The sequence below is a fragment of the Triticum dicoccoides genome, chromosome 5A (assembly GCF_002162155.2).
Source record: "Triticum dicoccoides isolate Atlit2015 ecotype Zavitan chromosome 5A, WEW_v2.0, whole genome shotgun sequence".
Lineage (NCBI taxonomy): Eukaryota > Viridiplantae > Streptophyta > Magnoliopsida > Poales > Poaceae > Triticum > Triticum dicoccoides.
The window spans coordinates 681093112-681108878 of NC_041388.1; positions in this window are offsets into that span (position 1 = coordinate 681093112).

Consider the following 15767-nt stretch of genomic DNA (forward strand, 5'->3'; position numbering starts at 1 on the left):
CCCCACTGCCACGGGAGGGTAGGACAAAAGATGGCATGCAAGTTCTTTTCCATGAGCACGTATGACTATATTCGGAATACATGCCTACATTATATCAATGAAGTGGAGCTAGTTCTGTGTCACCCTAGGTTATGACTGTTACATGATGAACCGCATCCGGCATAATTCTTCATCACTGATCCATTGCCTACGAGCTTTCCATATATTGTTCTCCGCTTATTTACTTTTCCGTTGCTATTGCTATCATCACTACAAAATACCAAAAACATTACTTTTATTACTGTTACCTTTTGCTACCGTTACCACTACTATCATATTACTTTGCTACTAAACACTTTGCTGCAGATATTAAGTTTCCAGGTGTGGTTGAATTGACAACTCAGCTGCTAATACTTGGGAATATTCTTTGGCTCCCCTTGTGTCGAATCAATAAGTTTGGGTTGAATACTCTACCCTCGAAAACTGTTGCGATCCCCTATACTTGTGGGTTATCAAGACCATTTTCTGGCGCCGTTGCCGGGGAGTATAGCTCTATTCTTTGAGTCACTTGGGATTTATATCTGCTTATCATTATGAAGAACTTGAAAGATCCAAGAACCAAGATTTATCCCTCAACTACGAGGGGAGGTAAGGAACTGCCATCTAGCTCTGCCCTTGATTCACCTTCTGCTTTGAGTAAGCTTGCGACACCTATACCTGCTTCTGCTATTCGTTCTGATATGTCGCATGTTATTGCTGATGCCACTTCTGCTATGCATGATACTGAAGGAAATATGCCCTAGAGGCAATAATAAAGTTATTATTTATTTCCTTATTTCATGATAAATGTTTATTATTCATGCTAGAATTGTATTAACCGGAAACATAATACATGTGTGAATACATAAAGAAACAGAGTGTCACTAGTATGCCTCTACTTGACTAGCTCGTTGATCAAAGATGGTTAAGTTTCCTAACCATAGACATGAGTTGTCATTTGATTAATGGGATCACATCATTAGGAGAATGATGTGATTGACTTGACCCATTCCATTAGGTTAGCACTTGATCATTTAGTTTGTTGCTATTGCTTTCTTCATGACTTATACATGTTCCTATGACTATGAGATTATGCAACTCCCGTTTACCGGAGGAACACTTTGTGTGCCACCAAACGTCACAACGTAACTGGGTGATTATAAAGGTGCTCTACAGGTGTCACCAAAGGTACTTGTTGGGTTGGCGTATTTCGAGATTAGGATTTGTCAGTCCGATTGTCGGAGAGGTATCTCTGGGCTCACTCGGTAATGCACATCACTATAAGCCTTGCAAGCATTGCAACTAATGAGTTAGTTGCAGGATGATGTATTTCGGAACGAGTAAAGAGACTTGCCGGTAACGAGATTGAACTAGGTATTGAGATACCTACGATCGAATCTCGGGCAAGTAACATACCGATGACAAAGGGAACAACGTATGTTGTTATGCGGTCTGACCGATAAAGATCTTCATAGAATATGTAGGAGCCAATATGGGCATCCAGGTCCCGCTATTGGTTATTGACCAGAGAGGTGTCTCGGTCATGTCTACATAGTTCTCGGACCCGTAGGGTCCACATGCTTAACGTTCGTTGACGATATAGTACTATATGAGTTATGTATGTTGATGACTGAATGTTGTTCGGAGTCCGGGATGAGATCACGAACATGACGAGGAACTCCGGAATGGTCCGAAGATAAAGTTTGATATATGGGATAATAGTGTTTGGTCACCGGAAGGTTTCCGGAATTCATCGGAAGGGGTTCTGGATGTTTCTCGAAATGTTTGGGTACGAGAACACTTTATTTGGGACAAAGGGGAAAGCCCATAAGGTTTTTGGAAAGTGCAAAAGGAAGTTTTGCGGAGTCCAGGGGCCAGACGCCAGGGTCCCTGGCATTTGGGTCCAGACGCCGGGAACCCTGCGTCTGGCCCTGGAGTCCGAGAAGGACTCTTGCCTTTCGGGTGAAACCGACTTTGTGTAGGCTTTTACTCCAAGTTTCGACCCCAGGGCTCAACATACAAATAGAGGGGCAGGGCTAGCTCAAAGACACATCAAGAAACACCAAGCCGTGTGCCGGCAACCCCGTCTCCTCTAGTTTATCCTCCGTCATAGTTTTCGTAGTGCTTAGGCGAAGCCCTACGGAGATTGTTCTTCACCAACACTGTCACCACGCCGTCGTGCTGCCGAAACTCATCTACTACTTCGCCCCTCTTGCTGGATCGAGAAGGCGAGGACGTCACCGAGCCGAACGTGTGCAGAACTCGGAGGTGTCGTGCTTTCGGTACTTGGATCAGTCGGACATGAAGACGTACGACTACATCAACCACATTGATATAACGCTTCCCGCGAACGGTCTACGAGGGTACATAGACAACACTCTCCCCTCTCGTTGCTATGCATCTCCATGATCCTGCGTGTGCATAGGAATTTTTTTGAAATTACTACGTTACCCAACAGTGGTATCAGAGCCAGGTTGTATGCGTAGATGTCATATGCACGAGTAGAACACAAGTGAGTTGTGGGCGATATAAGTCATACTTCTTACCAGCATGTCATACTTTGGTTCGGTGGAATCATTGGATGAAGCGGCCCGGACCGACATTACGCGTACGCTTACGCGAGACTGGTTCTACCGACGTGCTTTGCACACATGTGGCTGGCGGGTGTCAGTTTCTCCAACTTTAGTTGAACCAAGTGTGGCTACGCCCGGTCCTTGCAACGGTTAAAACAACACCAACTTGACAAACTATCGTTGTGGTTTTGATGTGTAGGTAAGAACGGTTCTTGCTAAGCCCGTAGCAGCCACGTAAAATTTGCAACAACAAAGTAGAGGACGTCTAACTTGTTTTTGCAGGGCATGTTGTGATGTGATATGGTCAAGACATGATGCTAAATTTTATTGTATGAGATGATCATGTTTTGTAACCAAGTTATCGGCAACTGGCAGGAGCCATATGGTTGTCGCTTTATTGTATGCAATGCAATCGCCCTGTAATGCTTTACTTTATCACAAAGCGGTAGCGATAGTCGTGGAAGCATAAGATTGGAGAGACGACAAAGATGCTACGATGGAGATCAAGGTGTCGCGCCGGTGACGATGGTGATCATGAAGGTGCTTCGGAGATGGAGATCACAAGCACAAGATGATGATGGCCATATCATATCACTTATATTGATTGCATGTGATGTTTATCTTTTATGCATCTTATCTTGCTTTGATTGACGGTAGCATTATAAGATGACCACTCACTAAATTGTCAAAGTATAAGTGTTCTCCCCGAGTATGCACTGTTGTGAAAGTTCTTCGTGCTGTGACACCACGTGATGATCAGGTGTGATAGGCTCTACGTTCAAATACAACGGGTGCAAAATAGTTGCACATGCGGAATACTTAGGTTAAACTTGACGAGCCAAGCATATAACAGATATGTCCTCGGAACACGGAGACCGAAAGGTCGAGCGTGAATCATATAGTAGATATGATCAACATAGTGATGTTCACCATTGATACTACTCCATCTCACGTGATGATCGAACATGGTTTAGTTGATATGGATCATGTGATCACTTAGAGGATTAGAGGGATGTCTATCTAAGTGGGAGTTCTTAAATAATATGATTAAATTGAACTTAAATTTATCATGAACTTAGTACCTGATAGTATCTTGCTTGTCTATGTTGATTGTAGATAGATGGCCCGTGTTGTTGTCCCGTTGAATTTTAATGCGTTCCTTGAGAAAGCAAAGTTAAAAGATGATGGTAGAAATTACACGAACTGGGTCCGTAACTTGAGGATTATCCTCATTGCTGCATAGAAGAATTACGACCTGGAAGGACCGCTAAGTGCCAAGCCTGCTATAGGAGCAACACCAGATGTTATGAACGTCTGGCAGAGCAAAGCTGATGACTACTTGATAGTTCAGTGTGCCATGCTTTACGGCTTAGAACCGGGTCTTCAACGACGTTTTGAAAGTCATGGAGCTTATGAGATGTTCCAGGAGTTTAAGTTAATATTTTAAGCAAATGCCCGGATTGAGAGATATGAAGTCTCCAATAAGTTCTATAGCTGCAAGATGGAGGAGAATAGTTCTGTCAGTGAACATATACTCAAAATGTCTGGGTATCATAATCACTTGACTCAACTGGGAGTTAATCTTCCTGTTGATAGTGTCATTGACAGAGTTGTTCAATCACTGCCACCAAGCTACAAAAGCTTCGTGATGAACTATAATATGCAAAGGATGAATAAGACTGTTCCCAAGCTCTTCGCGATGCTAAAAGCCGCGAGGTAGAAATCAAGAAGGAGCATCAAGTGTTGATGGTCAATAAGACCACCAGTTTCAAGAAAAACGGCAAAGCGCAGAAGAAGGGGAACTTCAAGAAGAACAGCAAACAAGTTGCTGCTCAAGAGAAGAAACCCAAGTCTGGACCTAAGCCTGAGACTGAGTGCTTCTACTGCAAGCAGACTGGTCACTGAAAGCGGAACTGCCCCAAGTATTTGGCGTATAAGAAGGATGGCAAAGTGAACAAAGGTATATGTGATATACATGTTATTGATGTGTACCTTACTAATGCTTGCAGTAGCACCTGGGTATTTCATACTGGTTTTGTTGCTAACATTTGCAACTCGAAACAGGGGCTACGGATTAAGCGAAGATTGGCTAAGGACGAGGTGACGATGCGCGTGGGAAATGGTTCCAAAGTCGATGTGATCTCGGTCGGCATGCTACCTCTACATCTACCTTCGGGATTAGTATTAGACCGAAATAATTGTTATTTGGTGCGAGCGTTGAGCATGAACATTATATCTTGATCTTGTTTGATGCGAGACGGTTATTCATTTAAATCAGACCATAATGGTTGTTCTATTTATATGAGTAATATCTTTTATGGTCATGCACCCTTGAAGAGTGGTCTATTTTTGCTAAATCCTGATAGTGGTGATACACATATTCATAATATTGAAGCCAAAAGATGCAGAGTTGATAATGTAGTGCAACTTATTTGTGGCACTGTCGTTTAGGTCATATCGGAGTAGAGCGCATGAAGAAACTCCATACTGATGGACTTTTGGAACCACTTGATTATGAATCACTTGGTACTTGCGAACCATGCCTCATGAGCAAGATGACCCATTGACTAAGCCTCTTCCACGAGCAAAACATGATCGGCACTAAGGCTCCATGGGTGTTAGAATCATTACTGTGTAATCTAGATTATTGACTCTAGTGCAAGTGGGAGACTGAAGGAAATATGCCCTAGAGGCAATAATAAAGTTATTATTTATTTCCTTATTTCATGATAAATGTTTATTATTCATGCTAGAATTGTATTAACCGGAAACATAATACATGTGTGAATACATAGACAAACAGAGTGTCACTAGTATGCCTCTACTTGACTAGCTCGTTGATCAAAGATGGTTAAGTTTCCTAACCATAGACATGAGTTGTCATTTGATTAACAGGATCACATCATTAGGAGAATGATGTGATTGACTTGACTCATTCCATTAGCTTAGCACTTTATCATTTAGTTTGTTGCTATTGCTTTCTTCATGACTTATACATGTTCCTATGACTATGAGATTATGCAACTCCCGTTTACCGGAGGAACACTTTGTGTGCCACCAAACGTCACAACGTAACTGGGTGATTATAAAGGTGCTCTACAGGTGTCTCCAAAGGTACTTTTTGGGTTGGCGTATTTCGAGATTAGGATTTGTCAGTCCGATTGTCGGAGAGGTATCTCTGGGCCCACTCGGTAATGCACATCACTATAAGCCTTGCAAGCATTGCAACTAATGAGTTAGTTGTGGGATGATGTATTACAGAACGAGTAAAGAGACTTGCCGGTAACGAGATTGAACTAGGTATTGAGATACCGACGATCAAATCTCGGGCAAGTAACATACCGATGACAAAGGGAACAACGTATGTTGTTATGCAGTCTGACCGATAAAGATCTTCGTAGAATATGTAGCATCCAATATGGGCCGAGAATAGGTCCCGCTATTGGTTATTGACTAGAGAGGTGTCTCGGTCATGTCTACATAGTTCTCGAACCCGTAGGGTCCGCACAATTAACGTTCGTTGACGATATAGTAGTATATGAGTTATGTATGTTGATGACCGAATGTTGTTCGGAGTCCGGGATGAGATCACGGACATGACGAGGAACTCCGGAATGGTTCAAAGATAAAGTTTGATATATGGGATAATAGTGTTTGGTCACCAGAAGGGTTCTGGAATTCACCGGAAGGGGTTCCGGATGTTTCCCGAAATGTTTGGGTACGAGAACACTTTATTTGGGCCAAAGGGGAAAGCCCACAAGGTTTTTGGAAAGCGCAAAAGGAAGTTTTGCAGAGTCCAGGGGCCAGACGCCAGGATCCCTGGCGTCTGGGTCCAGACGCCGGGAACCCTGGCGTCTGGCCCTGGAGTCCGAGAAGGACTCTTGCCTTTTGGGTGAAACCGACTTTGTGGAGGCTTTTACTCCAAGTTTCGACCCTGGGGCTCAACATATAAATAGAGGGGCAGGGCTAGCACCAAAGACACATCAAGAAACACCAAGCCATGTGCCTGCAACCCCGTCCCCTCTAGTTTATCCTCCATCATAGTTTTCGTAGTGCTTAGCAGAAGCCCTGTGGAGATTGTTCTTCACCAACACCGTCACCACGCCATCGTGCTGCCGGAACTCATTGCTATGTCTTGAGCCTGCGTTGGTTTTCCCCAAAGAGGAAGGGATGATGCAACAGAGTAGCGTAAGTATTTCCCTCAGTTTTTGAGAACCAAGGTATCAATCCAGTAGGAGACCACGCTCAAGTCTCTCGTACCTGCACAAAGCGATAGCTACTCGCAACCAACACGATTAGGGGTTGTCAATCCCTTCACGGTTACTTATGAGAGTGAGATCTGATAGATATAATATTTTTGGTATTTTTGGTATAAAGATGCAAAGTAAAAAGTAAAAGCAAAGTAAAAAAGCAAAGCAAAATTAAAGTGATGGAGATTGATATGATGAGAATAGACCCGGGGGCCATAGGTTTCACTAGTGGCTTCTCTCAAGAGCATAAGTATTCTATGGTGTGTGAATAAATTACTATTGTGCAATTGAAAGAATTGAGCATAGTTATGAGAATATCTAGGCATGCTCATGTATATAGGCATCACGTCCGTGACAAGTAGATCGAAACGATTCTGTATCTACTACTATTACTCCAGTCATCGCCCGCTATCCAACATGCATCTAGAGTATTAAGTTAAAAACAGAGTAACGCCTTAAGCAAGATGACATGATGTAGAGAGATAAATTCATGCAATATGAAATAAACCCCATCTTGTTATCCTCGATGGCAACGATACAATACGCAAGATCGAACCCAAAGCTAAGCACTTCTCCCATGGCAAGAACTACCAATCTAGTTGGCCAAACCAAACGGAGAGACTTGCAAAGATAACCAATCATACATAAAAGAATTCAGAGAAGATTCAAATATTATTCATAGATAGACTTGATCATAAACCCACAATTCATCAGTCTCAACAAACACACCGCAAAAAGAAGATTATATCGAATAGTTCTCCACAAGAGAGGGGGAGAACATTGTATTGAGATCCAAAAAGATAGAAGAAGACATCTAGCTAATAACTACGTACCCGTAGGTCTGAGGTGAACTACTCACACTTCATCGGAGAGGCTAGGATGATGTAGAAGCCCTCCGTGATGACGGCCCTCTTCCGGCGGAGCTCCGGAACAGGCCCCAAGATGGGATCTCGTGGATACAAAAAGTTGTGGCGGTGGAATTAGGTTTTTGGCTCCTGTTCTGATCGTTTGGGGGTACGTGTGTATATATAGGAGGAAGAAGTATGCCGGAGGAGCAACGAGGGGCCCACGAGGCAGGGGGCACGCCCTAGAGGGGGGCACCCCCCACCCTCGTGACCGCCTCTTTTGTTCCTTGGAGCAGGGTCCAAGTCTCCTGGATCACGTTCGGTGAGAAAATCACGTTCCCGAAGATTTTATTCCGGTTGGACTCCGTTTGATATTCTGTCTCTTCGAAACACTGAAATAGGCAAAAAACAACAATTCTGGGCTAGGCCTCCGGTTAATAGGTTAGTCCAAAAAATAATATAAAAGTAGAAAATAAAGCCCAATATAGTCCAAAATAGTAGATAATATAGCATGGAGCAATCAAAAATTATAGATACGTTGGAGACGTATCAGGCATCCCCAAGCTTAATTCCTGCTCGTCCTCGAGTAGGTAAATGATAAAAAGAGAATTTTTTATGCGGAGTGCTACTTGGCATAATTTCAATGCAAATCTTCTTAATTGTGGTATGAATATTCAGATTAGAAAGATTCAAGACAAAAGTTTATATTGACATAAAAAATAATAATACTTCAAGCATACTAACAAAGCAATTATGTATTCTCAAAATAACATGGCCAAAGAAAGTTATCCCTACAAAATCATATAGTCTGGCTATGCTCCATCTTCACCATACAAAGTATTTAAATCATGCACGACCCCGATGACAAGCCAAGCAATTGTTTCATACTCTAACTTTTTCAAAACTTTTTCAATCTTCATGCAATACATGAGCGTGAGCCATGGATTTAGCACTATAGGTGGAACAGAATGGTGGTTGTGGAGAAAAAAAAGGAGAAGATAGTCTCACATCAACTAGGCGTATCAACGGGCTATGGAGATGCCCATCAATAGATATCAATGTGAGTGAGTAGGGATTGCCATGCAACGGATGCACTAGAGCTATAAATGTATGAAAGCTCAACAAAAGAAACTAGTGGGTGTGCATCCAACTTGCTTGCTCACGAAGACCTAGGGCAATTTGAGGAAGCCCATTATTGGAATATACAAGCCAAGTTCTATAATGAAAATTCCCACTAGTATATGAAAGTGACAACATATGAGACTCTCTATATGAAGAACATGTTGCTACTTTGAAGCACAATATATGAGACTCGCTATATCATGGTGCTACTTTGAAGCACAAGTGTGGAAAAAAGATAGTATCATTGCCCCTTTTTTTGGGCCTTCTTTTTTTCTTTGGCCTTTTTTTATTGGGACAATGCTCTATTGAATGATGATCATCACACTTTTATTTATTTACAACTCAATGATTACAACTCGATTCTAAAACAAAGTATGACTCTATATGAATGCCTCCGGCGGTGTACCGGGATATGCAATGAATCAAGAGTGACAAGTATGAAGAAGTTATGAACGGTGGCTTTGCCACAAATACTATGTCAACTACATGATCATCCTAAGCAATATGACAATGATGAATGTGTCATGATGAACTAGATGGTGGAAAGTTGCATGGCAATATATCTCGGAATGGCTATGGAAATGCCATAATAGGTAGCTATGGTAGCTGTTTTGAGGAAGGTATATGGTAAGTGTATGATACCGGCGAAAGGTGCGCGATATTAGAGAGGCTAGCAAAGGTGGAAGGGTGAGAGTGAGTATAATCCATGGACTCAACATTAGTCATAAAGAACTCATATACTTATTGCAAAAATCTAGAAGTTATCAAAGCAAAGTATTACACGCATGCTCCTAGGGGGATAGATTGGTAGGAAAAGACCATCGCTCGTCCCCGACCGCCACTCATAAGGAAGACAATCAACAAATAAATCATGCTCCGACTTCGTTACATAACGGTTCACCATACGTGCATGCTACGGGAATCACAAACCTTAACACAAGTATTCTTTAAATTCACAACTACTCAACTAGCATGACTTTAATATTATCACCTCCATATCTCAAAACAATTATCATGCTTTAATCTTTTCTTAGTATTCAACACACTCAAAAGAAAGTTTCACAAATCTTGAATACCAAGCATATTATCATTAAGCAAATTATCATGCTACTAAGAGACTCTCAAAATAATTTAAGTGAAGCATGAGAGATCAATAGTTTCTTTAAAACAAATCCACCACCGTGCTCTAAAAGATCTAAGTGAAGCACATAGAGCAAAATTATAACGCTCAAAAGATATAAGTGAAGCACATATAGCAAAATTATCTAGTCTAAAAAGATATTAGTGAAGCACATAGAGCAAAACTACTACGCTCAAAAGATATAAGTGAAGCACATAGAGCAAAATTATCTAGCTCAAAAGATATAAGTGAAGCACATAGAGTATTCTACCAAATTTTAATTCATGTATGGCTCTCTCAAAAGGTGTGTACAGCAAGGATGATTGTGGCATACTAAGACACAAATACACAAATAATACAAGACGCTCCAAGCAAAACACATATCATGTTGGTGCATAAAAATATAGCTCCAAGTAAATTACCGATGGAAGTGGACGAAAGAGGGGATGCCTTCCGGGGCATCCCCAAGCTTTGAATTTTTGGTGTCCTTGTATTATCCTGGGGGTGCCATGGGCATCCCCAAGCTTAGGCTCTTGCCACTCCTTGTTCCATGATCCATCAAAAGAATTCACCCAAAACTTGAAAACTTCACAACACAAAACTCAAAATAGAAAACTCGTGAGCTCCGTTAGCGAAAGAAAACAAAAGACTACTTCAAGGTACTGTAATGAACTCATTCTTTATTTATATTGGTGTTAAACCTACTGTATTCCAACTTCTCTATGGATTATAAACCATTTTACTAACCATAGATTCATCAAAATAAGCAAACAACACACGAAAAACAGAATCTGTCAAAAACAGAACAGTCTGTAGTAATCTGTAGCTAGCGCAAGATCTGGAACCTCAAAAATTCTAAAATAAATTTATGGACGTGAGGAATTTATCTATTAATCATCTGAAAAAAGAATTAACTAAATATCACTCTTCGAATAAAAATGACAGCAGTTCTCGTGAGTGCTAAAGTTTCTGTTTTTTACAGCAAGTTCAACAAGATTTTCCCCAAGTCTTCCCAACGGTTCTACTTGGCACAAACACTAATTAAACACAAAAAACACAAACAAAAAAGAGTCTAAACAATTTATTTATTACTAAGCAGGATAAAAAAGCAAGGAATAAAAATAAAATTGGGTTGCCTCCCAAAGAGCGCTATCGTTTAACGCCCCTAGCTAGGCATAAAAGCGAGGATAGATCTAGGTATTGCCATCTTTGGTAGGCAATCCATAAGTGGCTCTCATGATAGTTTCATATGGTAATTTTATTTTCTTTCTTGGAAAGTTTTCCATGCCCTTTTTGAATGGAAATTGAAATCTAATATTCCCTTCCTTCATATCAATAATCGCACCAACCGTTCTAAGGAAAGGTCTACCAAGAATAATAGGGCAAGAAGGATTGCAATCTATATCAAGAACAAGGAAATATATGGGCACATAATTCCTATTTGCAAAAATAAGAACATCATTAATCCTTCCCATAGGTTTCTTAATAGTGGAATCCGCAAGATGCAAGTTTAGAGAGCAATCATCAAAATTACGGAAATCTAGCAAATCACACAAAGTCTTGGGAATAGTAGAGACACTAGCACCCAAATCACACAAAGCATAAAACTCATGATCTTTAATTTTAATTTTAATAGTTGGTTCCCACTCATCATAGAGTTTTCTAGGGATAGAAACTTTCAACTCAAGTTTTCTTCATAAGATTGCATCAAGGCATCAACAATACGTTCGCTGAAGGCTTTATTTTGACTATAAGCATGTGGAGAATTTAGCATGGATTGCAACAAGGAAATACAATCAATTAAAGAGCAACTTTCATAATTAAATTCCTTGAAATCCAATATAGTGGGTTTAGCAACATCTAGATTTTTATTTCTTTCAATCCCACTTTCATCAATTTCATCATTAAGATCTAAATACTCCGAATTTTTAGAACACCTTCTAGGTAAAGGAAGATCATATTCAGTTTCATCAAGATTCATATTGCAAAATGAAGATTTAATAGGGGACACATCAATAACTTTTAGATCTTCATCTTGATTTTCATAGGAATTGGAAGAACACGCTTTAATAAAGGCATCTTTGGAAGCACGCATCCTAGCGGTTCTTTCCTTGCACTCATCAATGGAAATTCTCATGGCTTTGAGAGACTCATTGATATCATGCTTAGGAGGAATGGATCTAAGCTTTAAAGAATCAACCTCAAGAGAAATTCTATCAACGTTTCTAGCCAAATCATCAACTTTAAGCAATTTCTCCTCAAGCAAAGCACTAAAATTCTTTCGTGAATTCATAAAATCTTTAACACTATTCTCAAATTCAGAGGGCATCTTATTATAATTTCCATAAGAGTTGTTGTAGGAATTCCCATAATTATTAGAAGGATTACTAGGATATGGCCTAGGATTAAAATTCCCTCTATAAGCATTGTTACCAAAATTATTCCTACCAACAAAATTCACATCCATAGATTCATTATTGTTCTCAATCAAAGTATACAAAGGCATATCATTAGGATCAGAAGAAACACTCTTAGTAGCAAATAATTTCATAAGTTCATCCATCTTTCCACTCAACACATTAATTTCTTCTATCGCATGCACTTTTTTATTAGAAGATCTTTCAGTATGCCATTGAGAATAATTAACCATAATATTATCTAGGAGTTTAGTAGCATCTCCTAAAGTGATTTCCATAAAAGTGCCTCCCGCGGCCGAATCTAAAAGATTTCTAGAAGCAAAATTCAATCCGGCATAAATTTTTTGTATAATCATCCATAAATTCAAACCATGAGTAGGGCAATTACGTATCATTAATTTCATTCTCTCCCAAGCTTGTGCAACATGTTCATGATCAAGTTGTTTAAAGTTCATAATATCGTTTCTAAGAGAGATGATCTTAGCGGGAGGAAAATACTTAGAGATAAAAGCATCTTTGCACTTGTTCCATGAATCCATACTATTCTTAGGCAAAGATGAAAACCAAGCTTTAGCATGATCTCTAAGCGAAAAAGGAAATAGCTTCAATTTAACGACATCATTATTGACATCTTTTTTCTTTTGCATATCACATAAATCAACGAAGCTATTCAGATGAGTAGCGACATCTTCACTAGGAAGGCCAGCGAATTGATCTTTCATAACAAGATTCAACAAAGCAGTATTAATTTCACAAGATTCAACATCGGTAAGAGGAGCAATCGGAGTGCTAAGGAAATCATTATTATCGGTATTGGTGAAGTCACACAATTTGGTAGTATCTTGAGCCATTGCGACAAACAAGCAATCTAACACACGAGCAAACAAAAAGCAAGCGGGCAAAAAGAGACAAATAGAGAGGGAGGATAGAGAGAGAGGGCGAATAAAACGGCAAGGGTGAATTGGGGGGAGAGGAAAACGAGAGGCAAATGGCAAATAATGTAATGCGAGAGATAGGGATTGTGATGGGTACTTGGTATGTTGACTTTTTGCGTAGACTCCCCGGCAACGGCGCCAGAAATCCTTCTTGCTACGTCTTGAGCTTGCGTTGGTTTTCCCGGAAGAGGAAGGGATGATGCAGCAGAGTAGCGTAAGTATTTCCCCACGCTCAAGTCCCTCGTACCTGCACAAAGTGATAGCTACTCGCAACCAACACGATTAGGGGTTGTCAATCCCTTCACGGTCACTTACGAGAGTGAGATCTGATAGATATAGTATTTTTGGTATCAAGATGCAAAGTAAAAAGTAAAAGCAAAGTAAAAAGCAAAGCAAAATTAAAGTGATGGAGATTGATATGATGAGAATAGACCTGGGGGCCGTAGGTTTCACTAGTGGCTTCTCTCAAGAGCATAAGTATTCTACGGTGGGTGAACAAATTACTGTTGAGCAATTGACAGAATTGAGCATAGTTATGAGAATATCTAGGCATGATCATGTATATAGGCATCACGTCTGTGACAAGTAGATTGAAACGATTCTGCATCTACTACTATTACTCCACTCATCGACCGCTATCCAGCATGCATCTAGAGTATTAAGTTAAAAACAGAGTGACGCCTTAAGCAAGATGACATGATGTAGAGAGATAAATTCATGCAATATGAAATAAACCCCATCTTGTTATCCTCGACGGCAACGATACAATACGTGCCTTGCTGCCCCTTCTATCACTGGGTAAGGACACCGCAAGATCGAACCCAAAGCTAAGCACTTCTCCCATGGCAAGAACTACCAATCTAGTTGGCCAAACCAAACGGATAATTCGAAGAGACTTACAAAGATAACCAATCATACATAAAAGAATTCAGAGAAGATTCAAATATTATTCATAGATAGACTTGATCATAAACCCACAATTCATCGACCTCAACAAACACACCGCAAAAAGAAGATTACATCGAATAGATCTCCACAAGAGAGGGGGAGAACTTTGTATTGAGATTGAAAGAGAGAGAAGAAGCCATCTAGCTACTAACTATGGACCCGAAGGTCTGAGGTAAACTACTCACACTTCATCGGAGAGGCTAGGATGATGTAGAAGCCCTTCGTGATGACCTCCCTCTTCCAGCGGAGCTCTGGAACAGGCCCCAAGATGGGATCTCATGGATACAGAAAGTTGCGGCGGTGGAATTAGGTTTTTGGCTCCTGTTCTGATCACTTGGGGGTACGTGTGTATATATAGGAGGAAGAAGTATGCCGGAGGAGCAACAAAGGGCCCACGAGGCAGGGGGCGCGCCCTAGGGGGGCACCCCCACCCTCGTGACCGCCTCTTTTGTTCCTTGGAGCAGGGTCCAAGTCTCCTGGATCACGTTCGGTGAGAAAATCACGTTCCCGAAGATTTTATTCCGTTTGGACTCCGTTTGACATTCCGTTTCTTCGAAACACTAAAATAGGCAAAAAAACAGCAATTCTGGGCTGGGCCTCCGGTTAATAGGTTAGTCCCCAAAATAATATAAAAGTGGAAAATAAAGCCCAATATAGTCCAAAACAGTAGATAATATAGCATGGAGCAATCAAAAATTATAGATACATTGGAGACGCACTACTAGGGAAAACCTTATACACAGAATCTTAGCAGCAGCGCGGTCTAAAAACAGGCGCTACTGCTAATTAGCAGTAGCGAGCTTCAATAAAGAGCGCTACTAATGACTAAGCAGCAGTAGCGCTCTAGGTGAAAAGAGCGCTACGACTATAATTGCCACGGTGTTGCCCCCAGGCTAGATATAGTAGTAGCGCCCTTCCCGTGGACGCGCTACTGCTAAAGAACTTAGTAGCAGCGATTTTCTTCAAAACTCGCTGCTGCTAAGTATCACCGCAACTAATTAAGTTTAGTCCATACTACTAAGCGAACAAGGTGTTTACCACCTTAAATATGTTACTTCTCAACCTATCTCGAGCACTTGGTCTTCATTGAACTATATGTGTATGATTTGTGGTTGCAATATGAATCCTCGCCTGTACCTATACAGGTATAGTGAGGATTCATGTTGACTATTTAGATTATACACAAAAAGATCAATGATGACCAATGTATATTTTTGATGTTTTTACATTGCTTAGACTTATAGCGTTTTTCCAGGACAAATCGTTACTGATATTGGGATAAATAAAAGAAATAACTGCTTCCATTAGTAGTAGCGGTTTTCTCTAAAACGCGCTATAGATAAGTTAGCTATAGCGCGTTTTCCATATGAGCGCTACTGCTAGTTCGAGTTAACCACCCCCCGAATCAAAATTTCGCTAAGTCCTCCTCCCCCCCCACCCCGGCCGGTTCCCCTACTCCTGTCGCCGCCGCCCAAGCCCGAGCGCGCCTGCCCTCACCGCCGCCGCCGCCGCCCGCCCTCAACCTCACCGCCGCTGCTC